This window comes from Nomia melanderi, unplaced genomic scaffold (genome assembly GCF_051020985.1).
Source record: "Nomia melanderi isolate GNS246 unplaced genomic scaffold, iyNomMela1 scaffold0700, whole genome shotgun sequence".
NCBI classification, from domain to species: domain Eukaryota; kingdom Metazoa; phylum Arthropoda; class Insecta; order Hymenoptera; family Halictidae; genus Nomia; species Nomia melanderi.
Genome location: NW_027475814.1, coordinates 15,001 through 25,000, shown reverse-complemented (window position 1 = coordinate 25,000; position 10,000 = coordinate 15,001). Strand labels below are relative to the sequence as shown.

Here is a 10,000-nt window from a genome sequence, read left to right as displayed (position 1 = left end):
CTCCATCAGGGTTTCCCCTGACTTCGTCCTGACCAGGCATAGTTCACCATCTTTCGGGTCCCAACGTGTACGCTCTGGGTGCGCCTCTTCTCGCAATGAGAACGAGACGCCCCGGGAGTGCGAGGCCGCATCGCAACGCGGCCCATCCTCCCTCGGTCGACGCTAAGGAACGACCTTCACTTTCATTCCGCCTTTAGGTTTACAAAATCCCAATGACTCGCGCACATGTTAGACTCCTTGGTCCGTGTTTCAAGACGGGTCCTGAGAGTACCCAAAGCAGTAGCGTCGCCGACCGGTAATTCGAAGCTTGGCCAGTCCGAGGACACCGCCTGCCAACAGCTGACCAGGCTCGGAGCCGGCACCAGGTCCGTACCTCCGAGGGTATACTGATCGAGCTTGCGGCGGGCCTGACGCACATACATTCGAAAATGGATTGGTTGCGGCCCGATACCGTCAGAGTACCGTCGCGCAGCCGGCCGGGCCGCCGAGGGTCTGTCGCGTGCGCCAAAGGCGACGCGGCAGGCAACCACTCGGGCCGTAGACCGACACGCAACGGGTCGCGACGTTCTACTAAGGGAGAAGTGCACGACTACGTTGCCGGAACATTTAGGCCGAAGGCGGTGTACCCTCGCGCATTGGAACCACGAAGGTCCATACGCGGGGTATCTGCGCGCCAACGGAAGCCAGCCTCGTCGACGATGAATCTCCCCATTCGATCTTTTGGGTTTCTCAGGTTTACCCCTGAACGGTTTCACGTACTCTTGAACTCTCTCTTCAAAGTTCTTTTCAACTTTCCCTCACGGTACTTGTTCGCTATCGGTCTCGTGGTCATATTTAGCCTTAGATGGAGTTTACCACCCACTTAGGGCTGCACTCTCAAGCAACCCGACTCTAAGGAAAGGTCCTCCCGAAACGCGTACCGGTCGCTACGGGCCTGGCACCCTCTACGGGTAAATGGCCCCATTCAAGATGGACTTGGACGCGGTTCGACGTCACGGGATAAATGGACCCTCCTGAACACTACATTTCCCTACGGCGGAACCGCGGGATTCAGTGCTGGGCTAATTCCTGTTCGCTCGCAGCTACTAAGGAAATCCTTGTTAGTTTCTTTTCCTCCGCTTAGTAATATGCTTAAATTCAGCGGGTAATCTCGCCTACTCTGAGGTCGTCGTGAACGTGAATTGTATGAAAATTCAATCGAATTTCATAAAAATCGCTCAAAGGCAAAAAAAACAAAGTCTAGAGGAGAGTGCGTTCGAACACAACAATATTCATATTATAACGTATATAAATGATAAATATACCGCGACACGCGCGACTCCGTATCGTCGCGAAAAATCGTTCGCGAACGCGTCTTATGCGCCTCACCAGTGGTCTCTGCTGCGTCGCGTGTCTATATTCTCTTTTTACACTCTTCTCCTTCTTCTATCACATTTTACTCGATCGCGAAAAAGACTCTCGCTAGACGATCTCGCGCTCCGGTTAACTTTAACGCCCGTCCGAGAAGAATTTTCGGGGACTGGACGACCGAAGCGGATCTCGCGCGGTCTCGCGATCGACAGTGAAGAGAAGTGCAGAAGAGGAAAAGAAGACACGACAAACACACACCATGGGGCGACCGACGCGTTCGTTTCAACGCTTTCGCACAAAGTCGGCGGCGGTTATATATTTATATCATTATATTCCGGCGGACGGGACGCGACGTTCGAAAGCCTCGCCAAAGAGGAGCTCCTGCCTCTTCCTCTCTCTTTTCTACGAGAAAAGATAAACGTATTTTACGGGGATACGGAAACGTTACCACGTGGTGTCACACACGATCGTCCGTCTCTTCTCTATAGCAGAAACCGATAAAAATACACCTCCCGAAAGAGAGTATATGGTGATTCTTTTTATATATATATATATTTCGAAATACAACTGAACGTGGCGGAAGCGCACGGTGGTGGTCCAGCGAGGACACGCGACGACGGGGAATAAGAACTATTCGACCCGTTACGAATACGCATGCTCGTCCCGCACGATTTTAACACACACCGTGTTTTTCTCCAGTCGTCAAAGCGTTCGTGCGTCGAATTCGAAAAATAAAAAAAAAAGAAAAACACCTTTTCTCTCTCTCGGGGTAAAAGAGTCGATGTGTATTGTGTATAAAGGTTCTGCGAGAAGTCTCGTTTTGACGTGTGTTCCGCCGATAACGACGATCCTCCGAAACGGGGATACAGAAACGTTACACCTCACAACACGATCTCCGTCTCTTCTCTATAGCAGAAACCGATAAAAATACACCTCCCGAAAGAGAGTATATGGTGATTCTTTTTATATATATATATTTCGAAATTCAACTGAACGTGGCGGAAGCGCACGGTGGTGGTCCAGCGAGGACACGCGACGACGGGGAATAAGAACTATTCGACCCGTTACGAATACGCATGCTCGTCCCGCACGATTTTAACACACACCGTGTTTTTCTCCAGTCGTCAAAGCGTTCGTGCGTCGAATTCGAAAAATAAAAAAAAGAAATACACCTTTTCTCTCTCTCTCGGGGTAAAAAGAGTCGATGTGTATTGTGTATAAAGGTTCTGCTGCGAGAAGTCTCGTTTTGCCGTGTGTTTCGGTAACGACGATCCTCCGAAACGTACATCTCATTCGTAAGAGAGGAAGAAAACAATCTCCCTGGGGCCAGTCGGTAATATACCGACATACGACGTGTCGTGCACATCCGTCTCACGCACGGTATACAAAATATGAATAAAACGTGTGTAGTCTCTCTCTCTCTCGACTTCTTAATATTTTCTTTCACCTCTGACGCATCATTTCAGGTGACGTCGGGAGCGCGGGAAAAAAAATTTTTCTAAACACACGAAACCGTTCATCTCACGAACAGCCGAAAAAGTTGTCGCTCAGATCCATATCGCAGTGGAGCGGTATCCGCGGGCGGTCGTAATTGAACGACGCACGACGCCGCGAACACTCACGCGAGTCCATACAAACGATTCCGATCGTTTTGCAACAACTAGAACGTACACTGTCCGTGAAATTCACAGAATTTTCGCGTGTCCGCGACAAACGCCGACGAGACACCCATCGTTCGCTCGTACGTAGCATCCTTCTCTTAACCCGACTCAGAAACGTTCTTTGCGCCCTTCGGTAAAAAAACGTTCGATCCGAAGAGGTGAACGACGGCGGGGATTTGACAGAGCTACGCAAGCAGTGTATGGTACGTAAACGACCCTCAGCCAGGCGTGGTCCAGGAATTGTATCCGTGGACCGCAATGTGCGTTCGAAATGTCGATGTTCATGTGTCCTGCAGTTCACACGTTGACGCGCAATTAGCTGCGTTCTTCATCGACCCACGAGCCAAGTGATCCACCGTTCAGGGTAATCGTATAAATTTTATATTTCACATATATAATTTTATTCTCATTTGTTCGACCTAATATCTCTCTTCTTTCAAAGAGAAGATAAAAGTTGATACCTGAATCTCCGACCAGCGCGCGAAGGAGATTCAGGCGTCGCCTTGGAGACGACACCGAAGCCTTTCGAGACGAAAAACGTTCAAGTAATATGTATATATTTCTCGACGTTCCGGGCGTATAGTGCATTCAAAAACCCGCGAAAGACGCAGAAGACTCGCACGCGTGGAAACGACGGGGATATATTTTGTATCCTACCCGATACTGAATCCATCGCGTGCAGTCGACCCTCGCGTTCTTCCGATCAGACGCATCTATTGTTGCGCGCATGTTTTCGCGTCGCATCGCGCGAAACGTTGCACGAATCGTACCGATCGATCGATTGAAAGCAAATAATGAAAAAAGACTTCACAGCTGGCTCTTTGCCGGTCATTCGTCCCATGTTATCTCTTGCCGCGAAATTGGCGCGCAAGAGTTGGGTGTCAGACGCGCGGCTTTAAAACGAGCTTCACGGCCGGTCCCTTCGTTACCGCTTTCGTTCTTTCTCTCGGAACGACCATGAACGAACACGACGAGCGACGCTACGGCATACACACGTCCACGGATTCGATTAAAAAAACAGACTTCACAGCTGGCTCTTTGCCGGTCATTCGTCCCATATTATCTCTTGCCGCGAAATTGGCGCGCAAGAGTTGGGTGTCAGACGCACGGCTTTAAAACGAGCTTCACGGCCGGTCCTCTCAATTCCGTGTACGGTACACGCAAGATGCGGGTTCCACTTCCAGACTACCCGGTCCCTTCTCTCTACGAGAATCGATAGTAGAAGAACGGCTCGAAAACGCGTCTCAGAGACTAGGGGAAAAGAAGCGGTATGCGAGCGAAACGAAAACGCATTATGGAAACGTCGCGAAACAATGTTCGACGGTTGCTCGGTTCCAATCGTGCGGCCGTTTCAATTTCTCGTGCGCTTCACCGTCCCTCCGTAACTCTGGCCGATCGCGTATACCGAAGAGCCGACACGCGCAAAAACCACAGGCATTGTATACTGTATATATATATGTTACAGTCACAGCCTTCGCGCGTTTTACTCTCCGACGCGGGGTTTCCACGACGAAAGAGAGACAGTTTCGTGGCGGGTGACTCGGCCGAATCGCTACGACGGGTATTTCTATTATAGAACGAATCATCGCCACCCTTTACCAGTGCCCGACGAAGGAATCACAAGGTCATCTGGAGTTTACAATGCCAGCGACGGTAATTCCAACGAAGACCCGATAAGTCAACTCATCGTTCTATTTCTCCCCGTACAGAAAAGCGAATCGACGCTAACGCACCTCGCGCAAGCACGAACGTTCTCTTCGCGTGGATCATCCCATCGTCGAAAGATGTAAAGACGCATTGGAGATCGTGGTCTCTGGCGGGCTCATTGCACGCCCCACTGCATATCTTTCCTCGAATCGAGAATGATTCGTCCACTAAGGCTGCGAAACTACGCGTCGAGGAAACTAGGGGAAAGAAGCGGGATGCGAGCGAAACGACAATACATTATGGAAACGTCGCGAAACAATGTTCGGCGGTTGCTCGTTTCCTCCTGCGGACGTTTCATTGCTCGGGCGCTTCACGTCCCTCCGTAACCTTCGCGCGATCGCGTGCCCCGGAGAGCCGGCAACCGGTGAACCACAGGCGTATAAACTATAGTCTTCTATAGCAAGCCTTCGGCGGTTACTCTCCGACGCGGGGATTCCACGACGAGAGAGAATTTCGTGGCGGGTGACATCGGTCGAAACGCTACGACGGGTATTTCTATTATAGAACGAATCATCGCCACCCTTTACCAGTGCCCGACGAAGGAATCACAAGGTCATCTGGAGTTTACAATGCCAGCGACGGTAATTCCAACGAAGACCCGATAAGTCAACTCATCGTTCTATTTCTCCCCGTACAGACAAGCGAATCAACGCTATCGCACCTCACGCATGCACGAACGTTCTCTTCGCGTGAATCGTCCCATCGTCGAAAGATATAGCCGCTTGGAGATCGTGGCCCATCAAGTTCTTCCGTAACTCCTGCGCGATCGCGTACCCCGGAGAGCAGGCAACCGGTGAACCACAGGCGTATAAACTATAGTCTTCTATAGCAAGCCTTCGCGTTTACTCTACGACGCGGGGATTCCACGACGAGAGAGATTTTCGTGGCGGGTGACACGGCCGAATCGCTACGACGGGTATTTCTATTATAGAACGAATCATCGCCACCCTTTACCAGTGCCCGACGAAGGAATCACAAGGTCATCTGGAGTTTACAATGCCAGCGACGGTAATTCCAACGAAGACCCGATAAGTCAACTCATCGTTCTATTTCTCCCCGTACAGAAAAGCGAATCGGCGCTATCGCACCTCACGCAAGCAGGAATGATCTCTTCGCGTGGATCGTCCCATCGTCGAAAGATGTAAGACGTACAGAAATCGTGGTCCATCACGATTATTCGTAACTCTCCGAGTCGCGTATCTGAGAGTAGGACAAACGGAGAACCACAGGCATAAATAATACTATATGTTTCTTATATAGTTAGCCTTCGCGTTTTACTCTCCGACATGGGGATTCCACGACGAGAGAGAGTTTCGTGGCGGGTGTCTCGGCCGAATCGCTACGACGGGTATTTCTATTATAGAACGAATCATCGCCACCCTTTACCAGTGCCCGACGAAGGAATCACAAGGTCATCTGGAGTTTACAATGCCAGCGACGGTAATTCCAACGAAGACCCGATAAGTCAACTCATCGTTCTATTTCTCCCCGTACAGAAAAGCGAATCGACGCTATCGCACCTCGCGCGAGCACGTAACTACTCTTCGCGTGGATCGTCCCATCGTCGAAAGATGTAAGACGCACGGAAATCGTGGCCCATCAACGTTTTTTTGTAACTCTGCCGATCGCGTATCACAGAGCCGAGACGCACATACCACAGGCGTATAATACCGTTTTCTTTCGTATGGTAAGCCTTCGCGTTTACTCTTCGGCGCGGGGTTTCCACGTCGAGAGAGACATTCGTGGCGGGTGACATCGGTCGAAACGCTACGACGGGTATTACTATTATAGAACGAATCATCGCCACCCTTTACCAGTGCCCGACGAAGGAATCACAAGGTCATCTGGAGTTTACAATGCCAGCGACGGTAATTCCAACGAAGACCCGATAAGTCAACTCAACGTTCTATTTCTCCCCGTACAGAAAAGCGAATCGACGCTGTTGCACCTCACGCAAGCACGAACGTTCTCTTCGCGTGGATCGTCCCATCGTCGAAAGATGTAAGACGCACGGAAATCGTGGCACATCACGTGTTTTCGGAACTCTGTCGACCGCGTATCTCAGAGACGACGCGCGCGAACCACTGGCATATACTATTATATATCGCGTTTTACCCTCCGACGCGGGGATTCCACGACGAGAGAGAGTTTCGTGAGCGGGTTGACTCGGAAGAAACGCTACGACGGGTATTTCTATTATAGAACGCATCATCGCCACCCTTTACCAGTGCCCGACGAAGGAATCACAAGGTCATCTGGAGTTTACAATGCCAGCGACGGTAATTCCAACGAAGACCCGATAAGTCAACTCAACGTTCTATTTCTCCCCGTACAGAAAAGCGAATCGACGCAATCGCACCATACGCGTGCACGTAAACAACTCTTCGCGTGGATCGTCCCATCGTCGAGAGACGTAAGTTTTCATAGTATGAATTCGCGTTTTACTCTCCGACGCGGGGATTCCACGACGAGAGAGAGTTTCGTGAGCGGGTTGACTCGGAAGAAACGCTACGACGGGTATTTCTATTATAGAACGCATCATCGCCACCCTTTACCAGTGCCCGACGAAGGAATCACAAGGTCATCTGGAGTTTACAATGCCAGCGACGGTAATTCCAACGAAGACCCGATAAGTCAACTCAACGTTCTATTTCTCCCCGTACAGAAAAGCGAATCGACGCAATCGCACCATACGCGTGCACGTAAACAACTCTTCGCGTGGATCGTCCCATCGTCGAGAGACGTAAGTTTTCATAGTATGAATTCGCGTTTTACTCTCCGACGCGGGGATTCCACGACGAGAGAGAGTTTCGTGAGCGGGTTGACTCGGAAGAAACGCTACGACGGGTATTTCTATTATAGAACGCATCATCGCCACCCTTTACCAGTGCCCGACGAAGGAATCACAAGGTCATCTGGAGTTTACAATGCCAGCGACGGTAATTCCAACGAAGACCCGATAAGTCAACTCAACGTTCTATTACTCCCCGTACAGAAAAGCGAATCGACGCAATCGCACCATACGCGTGCACGTAACAACTCTTCGCGTGGATCGTCCCATCGTCGAGAGACGTAAGTTTCATAGTAAGCCTTCGGCGTTTTACTCTCCGACGCGGGGATTCCACGACGAGAGAGAGAGTTTCGTGAGCGGGTTGACTCGGAAGAAACGCTACGACGGGTATTTCTATTATAGAACGCATCATCGCCACCCTTTACCAGTGCCCGACGAAGGAATCACAAGGTCATCTGGAGTTTACAATGCCAGCGACGGTAATTCCAACGAAGACCCGATAAGTCAACTCAACGTTCTATTTCTCCCCGTACAGAAAAGCGAATCGACGCAATCGCACCATACGCGTACACGTAAACAACTCTTCGCGTGGATCGTCCCATCGTCGAGAGACGTAAGTTTTCATAGTATGAATTCGCGTTTTACTCTCCGACGCGGGGATTCCACGACGAGAGAGAGTTTCGTGAGCGGGTTGACTCCGAAGAAACGCTACGACGGGTATTTCTATTATAGAACGCATCATCGCCACCCTTTACCAGTGCCCGACGAAGGAATCACAAGGTCATCTGGAGTTTACAATGCCAGCGACGGTAATTCCAACGAAGACCCGATAAGTCAACTCAACGTTCTATTTCTCCCCGTACAGAAAAGCGAATCGACGCAATCGCACCATACGCGTGCACGTAAACAACTCTTCGCGTGGATCGTCCCATCGTCGAGAGACGTAAGTTTTCATAGTATGAATTCGCGTTTTACTCTCCGACGCGGGGATTCCACGACGAGAGAGAGTTTCGTGAGCGGGTTGACTCGGAAGAAACGCTACGACGGGTATTTCTATTATAGAACGCATCATCGCCACCCTTTACCAGTGCCCGACGAAGGAATCACAAGGTCATCTGGAGTTTACAATGCCAGCGACGGTAATTCCAACGAAGACCCGATAAGTCAACTCAACGTTCTATTACTCCCCGTACAGAAAAGCGAATCGACGCAATCGCACCATACGCGTGCACGTAACAACTCTTCGCGTGGATCGTCCCATCGTCGAGAGACGTAAGTTTCCATACTATGAATTCGCGTTTTACTCTCCGACGCGGGGATTCCACGACGAGAGAGTGTTTCGTGAGCGGGTTGACTCGGAAGAAACGCTACGACGGGTATTTCTATTATAGAACGCATCATCGCCACCCTTTACCAGTGCCCGACGAAGGAATCACAAGGTCATCTGGAGTTTACAATGCCAGCGACGGTAATTCCAACGAAGACCCGATAAGTCAACTCAACGTTCTATTGCTCCCCGTACAGAAAAGCGAATCGACGCAATCGCACCATACGCGTGCACGTAACAACTCTTCGCGTGGATCGTCCCATCGTCGAGAGACGTAAGTTTCATAAGTAAGCCTTCGGCGTTTTACTCTCCGACGCGGGGATTCCACGACGAGAGAGTGTTTCGTGGCGGGTGACTAGGCCGAAACGCTACGACGGGTATTTCTATTATAGAACGAATCATCGCCACCCTTTACCAGTGCCCGACGAAGGAATCACAAGGTCATCTGGAGTTTACAATGCCAGCGACGGTAATTCCAACGAAGACCCGATAAGTCAGCTCATCGTTCTATTTCTCCCCGTACAGAAAAGCGAATCGACGCTATCGCACCTCGCGCGAGCACGTAACAACTCTTCGCGTGGATCGTCCCATCGTCGAGAGACGTAAGACGCACGGAAATCGTGGTTCATCGCGTCTTTTCCTACTCTCTTGAATCGCAATTTCGTATAGAGCCTACACACGCGAACCACCGGCATATACTATTTCTTCTCTCATAGTAAGCCTTCGCGCGTTTTACTCTCCGACGCGGGGATTCCACGACGAGAGAGTGTTTCGTGGCGGGTGTCTCGGCCGAATCGCTACGACGGGTATTTCTATTATAGAACGAATCATCGCCACCCTTTACCAGTGCCCGACGAAGGAATCACAAGGTCATCTGGAGTTTACAATGCCAGCGACGGTAATTCCAACGAAGACCCGATAAGTCAACTCATCGTTCTATTTCTCCCCGTACAGAAAAGCGAATCGACGCTATCGCACCTCGCGCGAGCACGAAACAACTCTTCGCGTGGATCGTCCCATCGTCGAAAGATGTAAGACGCACGGAAATCGTGGTTCGGCGGGCTCTATGCGCCTTGTTCAAAGTAAAAAAAAAAAATTTCGACGGACGGGAGAAGTGTATTTCTCCGCGCGTAAGCCGTTCGAAATTTCCGACGGACGGGAGAT

General features: G+C 50.5%; 2 non-coding genes across 2 annotated transcripts in view; both read right to left on the bottom strand.

Annotated features, from left to right (window-relative positions):
- Positions 1–1,168, bottom strand: part of LOC143176650 (large subunit ribosomal RNA) — a 4,004-nt gene extending 2,836 nt beyond the window's left edge. The window contains exon 1 of the ribosomal RNA XR_013001172.1: positions 1–1,168. This exon is cut by the window's left edge and continues 2,836 nt beyond it. This is a non-coding gene — a ribosomal RNA (large subunit ribosomal RNA).
- A 2,055-nt stretch (positions 1,169–3,223) lies between these two features.
- LOC143176651 (5.8S ribosomal RNA) lies at positions 3,224–3,378 on the bottom strand. Its single transcript, XR_013001173.1, has one exon. It is a non-coding gene; the product is annotated as a 5.8S ribosomal RNA (ribosomal RNA).
- Positions 3,379–10,000: the final 6,622 nt, after the last annotated feature.